This window comes from Littorina saxatilis, linkage group LG16 (genome assembly GCF_037325665.1).
Source record: "Littorina saxatilis isolate snail1 linkage group LG16, US_GU_Lsax_2.0, whole genome shotgun sequence".
NCBI lineage: Eukaryota > Metazoa > Mollusca > Gastropoda > Littorinimorpha > Littorinidae > Littorina > Littorina saxatilis.
The window spans coordinates 16,658,107-16,669,704 of record NC_090260.1 but is presented as its reverse complement, the minus strand read 5'-3'; the positions used below and the strand labels follow the sequence as shown (position 1 = coordinate 16,669,704).

Genomic DNA, 11,598 nt, shown 5'->3' with positions numbered 1-11,598 from the left:
TATGTGTGTGCGTGTGTGTGTGTGTGTGTGTAGAGCGATTCAGACTAAACTACTGGACCGATCTTTATGAAATTTGACATGAGAGTTCCTGGGTATGAAATCCCTGAACGTTTTTTTCATTTTTTTGATAAATGTCTTTGATGACGTCATATCCGGATTTTCGTGAAAGTTGAGGCGGCACTGTCACGCCCTCATTTTTCAACCAAATTGGTTGAAATTTTGGTCAAATAATCTTCGACGAAGCCCGGACTTCGGTATTGCATTTCAGCTTGGTGGCTTAAAAACTAATTAATGACTTAGGTCATTAAAAATCTGAAAATTGTAAAAAAAAATAAAAATTTATAAAACGATCCAAATTTACGTTTATCTTATTCTCCATCATTTGCTGATTCCAAAAACATATAAATATGTTATATTCGGATTAAAAACAAGCTCTGAAAATTAAATATATAAAAATTATTATCAATTTTTTTTTCCAAATCAATTTAAAAACACTTTCATCTTATTCCTTGTCGGTTCCTGATTCCAAAAATATATAGATATGATATGTTTGGATTAAAAACACGCTCAGAAAGTTAAAACGAAGAGAGGTACAGAAAAGCGTGCTATCCTTCTCAGCGCAACGGATATCCCGCTCTTCTTGTCAATTCCACGGGCACTGCCTTTGCCACGGGCGGTGGAGTGACGATGCTATACGGTCTTGCTGCGTTGCGTTGCGTTCAGTTTCATTCTGTGAGTTCGACAGCTACTTGACTAAATATTGTATTTTCGCCTTACGCGACTTGTTCTTTATTTAAATTACAATCAGATGTGTTCGTAGAACAGGCACTGTAAACAAAACCTAGCATATGATATACCACTTGTGTGATGTTTCGGTCAATATCTTTATTTTCCTTTCAGAAATATATTGGCGTTTTGAATGTCAAGGGAAGTGATACAAATGCTGCAGCGGGCTATCAAGAACGCGAAGGCAAACAAGGTAAATACCTACTTCTGACATAAGTTTATTTATTAACTCTTTCTATACTGGCCATTATCTCCCCAGTCTCTCCCCAGAAACTGGCCATTTGCATGGGTTTGCAAAACAATTATCAACAAGAAGGGCAAAGCCCATACGACTCACATGCTTTACACATTTTTCCTACCAAAATACATGTGACCTTGACCCAAGGTCAAGGTCATCCAAGGTCATGCAACACAAAGCTGTTAATTCAAGACATAGGAAGTACAATGGTGCTTATTGGCTCTTTCTACCATGAGATATGGTCACTTTTAGTGGTTCACTACCTTATTTTGGTCACATTTCATAAGGGTCAAAGTGACCTTGACCTTGATCATATGTGACCAAATGTGTCTCATGATGAAAGCATAACATGTGCCCCACATAATTTTTAAGTTTGAAACAGTTATCTTCCATCGTTCAGGGTCAAGGTCACTTCAAAATATGTATACAATCCAACTTTGAAGAGCTCCTGTGACCTTGACCTTGAAGCAAGGTAAACCAAACTGGTATCAAAAGATGGGGCTCACTTTGCCCTATATATCATATATAGGTGAGGTATTCAATCTCAAAAACTTCAGAGAAAATGGGAAAAATGTGAAAAATAGCTGTTTTTTAGGCAACATTTATGGCCCCTGCGACCTTGACCTTGAAGCAAGGTCAAGATGCTATGTATGTTTTTTGGGGCCTTATCATCATACACCATCTTGCCAAATTTGGTACTGATAGACTGAATAGTGTCCAAGAAATATCCAACGTTAAAGTTTTCCGGACGGACGGACGGACGACTCGGGTGAGTACATAGACTCACTTTTGCTTCGCATGTGAGTCAAAAATTAACAAAACAAGATGCAGCCTTCAAACTCATAGGTTTTATTGTGAATATATTGCTAAAACATATGCCAAAGTTTGGTTTCATTGTTGTGAAAAAAAATAAAAATATGATGTCCAGAATTTATGGGTATATTTTACGCAATACGAAAAAGAGGATATGTATTTTGACTTAGAAGCATTTTTTCTTATGAAGGCTCTGTTTGCAACAAAACTGTTTCTGTTTGCTTGTATGAAGATTGTGCTAACACAAAAACATAACAAATACCAACTGATTTTCCATTTGGTGGTCATGTAAGCATTGTGAACATGTCCAAAAAATCTGATCACACACCATGTGGTCGACATGCAGACCTGAACGGCCAGTGTATGGTGGCAGAGTTGGAAAATAGGAAAAGTCTTGATGCCAATCCTTCATCAAAAACCGAAGAAAATCGTCATTGTAATAAGTTTGCTTTATTCTAAATCAAACGACTAGGATAGATGACAGACACAACGACAAACACATGCAATTCTATGTAAAACATACACAATGCGCACGTTAACAAGCTGGCCATAACATAACAATGTGCCCATCGTGCATGAAGTGTGGCTTTGGTCGGATCTGTAGCCGTGCTTTGTCTGCGATGCTAAACATGAAATTTTGTTAAAGCGACGATTTAGCAATGTTGTTGTTGCTGCTGCTGCTGTCTGTTCTTGTCACGACATCTCGCCATATAACAGTTTTTTCCCTCCTGATTCTGAGAAGAAGCTGTTAATTGTGATATCAGGCCTAGGAACCCCTGATTTTCACTTGGAGCATTCTCAAAGAAACTTAGCGTATGTTAAGAAAAATGAGTGTACTCCACACTTTGTCTTTTGTTGTTCGTTGTCGTTGCATGTCTACCGTTCCACAGCCACCTACTATAAGTGCACCATGACAAAAGTTTTCTTTGATCCATAAAAGGTCTTTTGCCAGAAAAATTGCTCTGAACATCAAGTACCCTGCAAGTTGTCACACATTTACATTATTGAAATAAAAAGAAAACACACCAGTAACCAGGTTAGGTACGTTAATATTTATAATCAATATCTCGGCACGTTACTGCCTTCTTCGGGATGGTAAGCTGAACATTATTGAACAAAATAATCGGTTTAGATTGTATACTTTGATTCCTGAACGAAGAAGCAGAGGTACTGCATACAACTAGGACTGTAATATCAGCTTTTGCCTGAAACACACACACATACACTTATAAGATTAATGCAACGTCATTGTATGAAGCCAGAACAATCACTAACTTACATAGTTGGTCACACAATTACCCATCACTGAACAATAAATCGAAGTCGGGTGGATTCAATGACTAAAGCAGTAAAGGCTTTGAAAAAACCCTCATCACAAAACATCCCCCCCCCAAAAAAAAAACAACCAAAAAATAAATAAATAAATGAAATAAAACAGGTAGTGTATATATAGCGCAGTAAACACCATGCAGGCACAAGCGAAGATTTGACAGAGATTATCCTTGTTTTATATAGCACACATTTTCTAGTTTTAATCTCTCTCTCTCCCTCTCCCTCTCCCTCTCTCTCTCTCTCTCTCTCTCTCTCTCTCTCTCTCTCTCTCTGGAAATTAATTTATTGACCTGTGGGTTATTTGCGTTTGTATACACATTGGTGATTCGTAAACTATGTTGAAAGAGATTGTCAAACAATATTATATGGGGTGTCTTAAAAAAAATGTATATCAACAAAATCTGTCATTATTATCAGGCACACGGTTTTAACAAAGCTATGTCACGGAATGCAACATAAGTGGCTTAAAAAGTCGTGTTTTTGTGTGTGCAGGATATTCGCTAGGACAGGACCTCAAGCTGAACCAGCACAACAGCGATGCATTCTTCCATGGCTTCCACAAAAGTCTTTCACCTACAGCGGGCATTGCATACAGATAGTCCCTAACCCTCCTTTTTAAAAATTCTTTAGACCAATTATCCCTCTGTTCCCATGTTAAACATGGAATAATTCTGGACAAATGCGAGGACGTTAGCTTTTTTTAATTTTATTTTTTTATCATTTTACTTATCATTAAAACTTGTTTAGATTTCGATTCGTAAACCATTTACAGTAATCCTTTGTTTTTTAACTTTGTTCATCTTACCACAGTCACTTCGTTGTTTAGATTTATCATTAAATTTGTTACCATTATGCAGGAAAAATGTAGAATAAAACCAGGAGAGCTTTCGGTAGAAGATATTTCCTGCGTCAAAAGTTAATGCTTATTCTGATTGATGGGTGCTCCAAACTAAGTTATTTTGACTGCCTTATTCGAATTCATTTCCAAGACAGGGCTGAGAAGTGGAGGAGCTTAGGAGAGTATCGTAAAAATTGTCTGGGTGTTTATGCAAAACTTTCGAATATGTCAGATTTTACTTTAGAGATTTTAAATACTGTTAACTGACAAAAATGCCAGAACTTCTCCACCAATTGACTGGATATTAACTTCATATTCAGCATACTTAAACTTGATTGTATGCATGTGCAGTTCACAAAGTGGCAAATTTGTAGGTTAAATTATCTAACTTTTGCATCACCAATGACACCAACGCTTTCGTGTCTGAGGATTGCCCTGAACCTAGCTGTAACTGCATGCTTTCTTCAGGTCATCGATAGCCTGGGGGTTGAAGGGGATGTTTTTACATACTCAGACATTCAAAATAATCAAAAAGGTAAAAGCCTGAAGGGTTTAAATTAGGTAAAAATGGCTACCGCTCAATGTCAAAACTCGTTCTGTTTAGTCGACACCCCAATTTGGAGAAAAAAATTAAAATTGCACAAAAGTCAGACCATTCAATTTACAAAATTACCACTTACTGGAAAGGCAGAACATAAACTGAAGTTAATGAATACCATATATAAAATAATTGGTTCAACAGATGCAGAAGTAATTTGCATGGTTGTGGGTGTCCTTTTTAGGGGGGTCAACCCTGTAGAAGAGACGATTTTCTTTAATTATCATCAATCCTTAATATATTGTTTGTTATGCATACAAGATTAACATTGACAAATACTTCAAGACTCCTCATTGATCTTAAGAAATGTTGTGGGTTTTTTTGTTACTGACTGATTCACTCTCTATTAACTTTACTCTACATAAGTCACGACAAGAAAAGCAAGGGAGGTAATTTCTTCGGAAGAGGTAATTCTCTCCCCTCAGAACGATTGTTGTAGTTTGTTTGATTTTGTTCCCTTCTAATAAGTATTATTTAAAATAGATCTTTACATCTTGATGTGAAAGGCGCAGTACCCCCCTCCCCCCAGGATGTTAAATTCTAGGTTGTGTCCATGTAAAATCCTGATCCTAGTCAAGATCCGAGTTGGTTTTTCATGCAACTGTGCCTCTTTATGCCACTCAATTAGACATACTTTGCAATCCATAATTGCACGAAACTAAGTACAGGAAATACGTTGTTGTCGTGTTTTTAATATTACATAATGAAATAAAAAATGTCACAACTGCTTTCGTGTTGGGCTTTCTCTCTCTGTCTGAATCTCATAATTACTTCCTTCTGAATCTGAGGCCTGAAATGTGTTGCAGGCATTGTTCAGCTTACATTTATTGTTACAATTTGTGTGGATATGTTATTAAGTGTGTCTGTGTTTCTATCATTCGTTATCAGTGTGGTTAAAAAAAAAAGCACACGTCAAAGTAATGTACCCTTCATCATTATCAAAACATGCAGATACAGGTAATAAATATTTGTGATACTTTAAACAAATACAATGTTTGTTTGTTGCGTCTTTTCTTTTTTTCAGAGCAAACACACATCGTATTTGTTCAAACGTGTATATTCTGCACTTTCTAATACCCTGCATGGATCTCCAAATCAAGAATAATGAAAAGTCGTCTAATAGCCCTGCAGCACTCACACGAACATGATAGAAGTTTGCATGCATGCACCCAGGCTCGCTGTCTTCGGCTAAAAGAGCTTACCGTTGGATCTTCGCTCAGACAAATGTAGCTGTCTTGTCCACTTGCTCCTGTCGCATAGATCTGCAATGTACAACATCATCTTTGAAGTCTGAGGCACAGACAAACACACACGCGCGCACATTTGTGAGATCAATGCACGTCAGTCTATTCAATCAAACAGTATAAAAACATACCACAGACGAGGTGGTGCAAACTGGACATTCGCCGTATAACAAACTCAAGAGATTCAGTTGTGTGTGTATGTTTAATCAAAAGTTCATCTTGCGCACATTCAGTCTGTATTGTAACAGGACCCATCCCGTAAAAACTTCGAACAGATCTATTAAATTCTGAAATCCTTGACAAGTTTTTTTTTCCAATCATCTGTATCTGACCAAAGTAAAAAAAAATTAAAAAAATCAGCCAGTACACGCATCTACCCCCTCACACGACAATACATATGTGGCGAAAAAAGGAATCGAGAGGGGGGGGAACAAGGAATAAATTAGATCCAGAAATAATTCCACTTCATCATTCTAAAATTGAAGTGTGAAGTGATCGGATACTGTGGTAAAGATACGTGCTTAGTATCACAACTGAAAATACAAGCCCTATGGTTTTAAATCAAGGAAACAATTAAAGTTAAGGAAAGATCAACAGAAATGTCGAGAACATGTAAAATATTGTACTTACAATCCGTTTCAGCATGCTATTCGAATAATAATCTCCCAGTCCCAGTCAGCCTCGTGCTTACGACTTCGACAGGATGTTACCTCTCACGCTGAGCCAGTACAATTGGAGTGAATTCAAAGGCCAGAGATGCAGTACAAGCACATAGTTAGATCCAATTCATTTACATTGCTACCTTGCCCAATTTATGGCTATTTCTGTTGGTAACATCACACATATGGCAAGCAGTGCTTGTTGCTGACTCTGCTGGGACAGGCAGCAGACGATTTTATTTAGGAACCAAATTCTGATTGGTTAAAACATAAAACCGGAACTCAAAGTACCACTTGTTCTTTGGAAGTATCAAATCAAGAACAGATAAGCAGGTAAATCTGAAATGGGTTCAACACTTTTAAAAAATCGTAGTAAATCAGAAAACACAGTAAACGTTGGAAAAATCGTCCAGTATCGCTCCCACAGGTCTATACTTGGACAAAACATAAAGCAATTCAGTAAAGCTGACACTTCAAAATGTCTGTTTAGTTACACTTTAACAATTATGTGTTAGTCGGCTTAGAATATGCGCGCAGGTTTCAAAGTTTTGATCCATTCGATTATCTCAACAGACATCCTTTGATTGTAAAGTTAAATGCGGGCACATGATGGTTGAAAATACTTAACTTGAAAGTTTCCCGCTGTGGTAGATTTTTATGGTGGTTGTCACACAGGCAGCGACGGCTTTACTGGTCGGACCCAGTTGTGCGTTACCTCGCTTTTGCCTTTAATGACTGACTGACTGGCTGACTTTGGGGATTAACGTCCTCTTAGGTAACTAGGATCTATTTGGGAACATTTACTGTGATACTGTAAGAGGAGCAAGAAAAGAAAAGAAACAAGTCGCGTAAGGCGAAATTACTACATTTAGTCAAGCTGTGGAACTCACAGAATGAAACTGAACGTAGTCCGCCGCTCGTGCAAAAGGCAGTGAAAGTGACGAGCCTGTTTGGCGCGGTAGCGGTTGCGCTGTGCTTCGTAGCACGCTTTACTGTACCTCTCTTCGTTTTAACTTTCTGAGCGTGTTTTTAATCCAAACATATCATATCTATATGTTTTTGGAATCAGGAACCGACAAGGAATACGATGAAAGTGTTTTGAAATTGATTTCATTGATTAAATTTGTATATTTTTAATTTTCAGAGCTTGTTTATTGTTTTTCATTCAAATATAACATATTTATATGTTTTTGGAATCAGGAAATGATGAAGAATAAAATGAACGTAAATTTGGATCGTTTTATTAAAAACTTTTTTTTTTACAATTTTCAGATTTTTAATGACCAAAGTCATTAATTCATTTTTAAGCCACCAAGCTGAAATGCAATACCGAAGTCCGGCCTTCGTCGAAGATTGCTTGGCCAACATTTCAATCAATTTTATTGAGAAAAAAAAGGGTGTGACAGTGCCGCCTCAACTTTTACAAAAAGCCGGATATGACGTCATCAAAGACATTTATCAAAAAAACGAAAAAACATCCGGGGATATCATTCCCAGGAACTCTCATGTAAAATTTCATAAAGATCGGTCCAGTAGTTTAGTCTGAATCGCTCTACACACACACACACGCACAGACAGACAGACACACACACACACACACACACACACACACACACACACACACACACACACACACACACACACACTACACCACGACCCTCGTCTCGATTCCCCCTCTACGTTAAAACATTTCGTGAGTCAAAACTTGACTAAATGTAAAAAAACAGCCATACTCGGGTGGAGGTCTGGCGGCACTGAAGAAAGCTTCTGTTTTTGTCGAAGCGCTGTAAATAAGTAGAAACGCTGCTTTGAGTTTTTTTGTAACCCAAAATCCCAACACTGAAGAAAAGCACGGGGGTAAAAGTGCACCGGATGACCCTGTGAACCCAAACGACATTGTACGAAGACCCTGTAATCCCGCTGTCTGTTTGGCTAATGGGTTTTTCTGTCGCACTTAGCACAGTGACTGTCATCCCAGAGCAATAAACACATGATCTATAGCGTCTGCACAATGCATGGCTTACCAACCCTGCCTGTACGCTGCAGGTGTCACGCTGAGTTTTTCAATTGGCGAACCGCAGCAATACAGAAAACAAGTCGCGTAAGGCGAAAATACAACATTTAGTCAAGTAGCTGTCGAACGCAACGCAGCAAGACCGTATACTCGTAGCATCGTCACTCCACCGCCCGTGGCAAAGGCAGTGCCAGTGAAATTGACAAGAAGAGCGGGGTATTCGTTGCGCTGAGAAGGATAGCACGCTTTTCTGTACCTCTCTTCGTTTTAACTTTCTGAGCGTGTTTTTAATCCAAACATATCATATCTATATGTTTTTGGAATCAGGAACCAACAAGGAATAAGATGAAAATGTTTTTAAATTGATTTCGAAAAACAAAATTTGATAATAGTTTTTATATATTTAATTTTTAGAGCTTGTTTTTAATCCGAATATAACATATTTATATGTTTTTGGAATCAGCAAATGATGGAGAATAAGATAAACGTAAATTTGGATCGTTTTATAATTTGTTTTTATTTTTTTACAATTTTCAGATTTTTAATGACCAAAGTCATTAATTAATTTTTAAGCCACCAAGCTGAAATGCAATACCGAAGTCCGGGCTTCGTCGAAGATTACTTGACCAAAATTTCAACCAATTTGGTTGAAAAATGAGGGCGTGACAGTGCCGCCTCAACTCAACTTTCACGAAAAGCCGGATATGACGTCATCAAAGACATTTATCAAAAAAATGAAAAAAACGTATGGGGATTTCATACCCAGGAACTCTCATGTAAAATTTCATAAAGATCGGTCCAGTAGTTTAGTCTGAATCGCTCAACACACACACACACACACACACAGACGCACACACACACACACACACACACACACACACACGCACATACACCACGACCCTCGTTTCGATTCCCCCTCGATGTTAAAATATTTAGTCAAAACTTGACTAAATATAACAAGTCGCGTAAGGCGAAAATACAATATTTAGTCAAGTACCTGTCGAACTCACAGAATGAAACTGAACGCAATGCCATTTTTCAGCAAGACCGTATATGACTAAGTGCCAAAAGGTGCGCACGAAAAGGGGACAAAGGGGCTAAAAAATAAAAGTTGACAAACACGACTGATATTGTGATTTTTGTTAAGACAACAGATGCTGGAACCCAATTACGAAAAGAAAAGATAAATTTACCCAAATGATTTTACAAATAACGATAATTTTGTTCGTTATATCATTCAAAACGGCACTGAGTCATAGCATTAAGGTTATCTCGCACGTTTTTAAAGCTAGGGCTTTGAAACTTGGCACACAACCAAAGTATAATGACCTCCAGGTATGGTGCACATCACATTAAACAACATTGAATTTCAAGGTCACAGCGAGGTTAAATTTCCTTTGCAAACTGGAAAATTGTCGTTGTCACGTCTTACATGTTTTAATACTAGATCAGTTAGACTTTACATACTTCACATACTTTCAGCATTTTTATAAAACCTCATTAAAAGTGACCTGCTGGTTAATCTTTGTCAAAGTTCAAGGTCACAGCGGGGTCACATCTGGTCCAAATGTGGAATATTTTCAATTTATTCAGCGCGTTTTTAGCACGAGCTTTGAAAATACACACAGTTCTGGTGTATAATGTTCACACACGATTAAAGTCTGGTTGAAAAAGTCAAGGTCACAGCAGGGTCGCGTTGAGGTCAAACATATACATTTTTCAATGAGGTTTTCTCATATGTTTTTGAAGCTAGGGTCTTGAAACTTGGCACACTACGCAAGTTAAATTAAACCTCATCAAATTCCAAGGTCACAGTAAGGTTAAAGATCCTTTAAGGATATTTTCTAAAAAAGGTGACCGCCTGGTTAATGTTTGTCAAATTTCAAGGTCACAGCAGTGCCATCTGGCTTAAACTTGGAAAAATTGTCAATTTCTTCAACTAGTTTTATAGTGTTTGAAGTCATTCACACATGATGAAAGTCTGGTTGATAAAATCAAACGTCAAGGTCGCAGCGGGGTCGCATTGAAGTCAGACACATACAATTGTCATTTTCACGAACGCCTTTTAAGCAACACCTTTGAAACTTCACACATTCCAAAGTTTTGATGTTGTTTGGTTATAATCAAAGTGTGGTCAATTTCCATGATTGAGAGCATTCAGAGGGGTCAAGTTGAGGTCACACAAAAAGTGATAATCTTTATAAGACTCACGTTTGCTGCTATTGCTCACTTGACATTGGTGAAAGTGCTTATTTTATAATTGTTGATCTTGATGTTTTGACTAATTAATATACCATACCAGATTTCAAAGTCCAGAAGTTGTCAAACCTCAAACCTGTTGGAAGTTTCAAAGATTTAAGCATCAACAAATTTCTATTTGATTTGACCTTAAATAACAGATTTGACCTTAAATCTTAAAACAGATCAACCAGACTGTGGTTTTATATAAATTGAAGTTCAATACAATTTCCTTTTTTTTTTACCCACGCGAGACCCTGCTATGACCTTCACATTTCTCAAGGATCAACCTTGAATTCTCCATGTTGAACAATCATTAAGCAAAAGCGTTGTTTGAAGTTTGAAGGTTCTAGCTTCAAAAATCTCTGAAAAAATATGTTTCATCCGTTTTCTGAACCACATGTGACCCAGCCGTGACCTTGAAATCTGACAAGGGTCAACAAGACTTTTACCATGCATGGGGGCGATTAAACCCCAAATGTGTGTGAAGTTTCAAGGTTTCAACTTAAAAAACGTCTGAGAAAAATATACATTTTCCTTTTTGGACAATGTGTTGCACGCAAGACAACACGACAAACGCTCGTGTTATCATTCTTTTACTTTAAGGTCGACTTGCGTGCCCGCTCTTTCGCTAATCTCAATTAAAATTCATCTTGGAAGTTCGGTTTTATTACGCTTTTAATTAAGAAGATTAAACTAAGACAACAAATAGTTAGTTTTACCCATTATTGATTAAACTCGATAAGGTAGTGACATTTTATGTTGAACGCAAGATGGTGTCGCACGCAAGATCTGAAAAGATGTTGACGACATAATTTCAACACTTGATAGCGCATTC

General features: G+C 37.5%; 1 long non-coding RNA gene across 1 annotated transcript; it reads right to left on the bottom strand.

Moving 5' to 3' along the window:
- Window positions 1-2,524: 2,524 nt before the first annotated feature.
- Window positions 2,525-7,003, bottom strand: LOC138950529 (uncharacterized). The gene is made up of 2 exons (XR_011450705.1): window positions 5,808-7,003; window positions 2,525-3,042 (listed from the first exon to the last, which is right to left on the bottom strand). It is a non-coding gene; the product is annotated as an uncharacterized lncRNA (long non-coding RNA).
- Window positions 7,004-11,598: the final 4,595 nt, after the last annotated feature.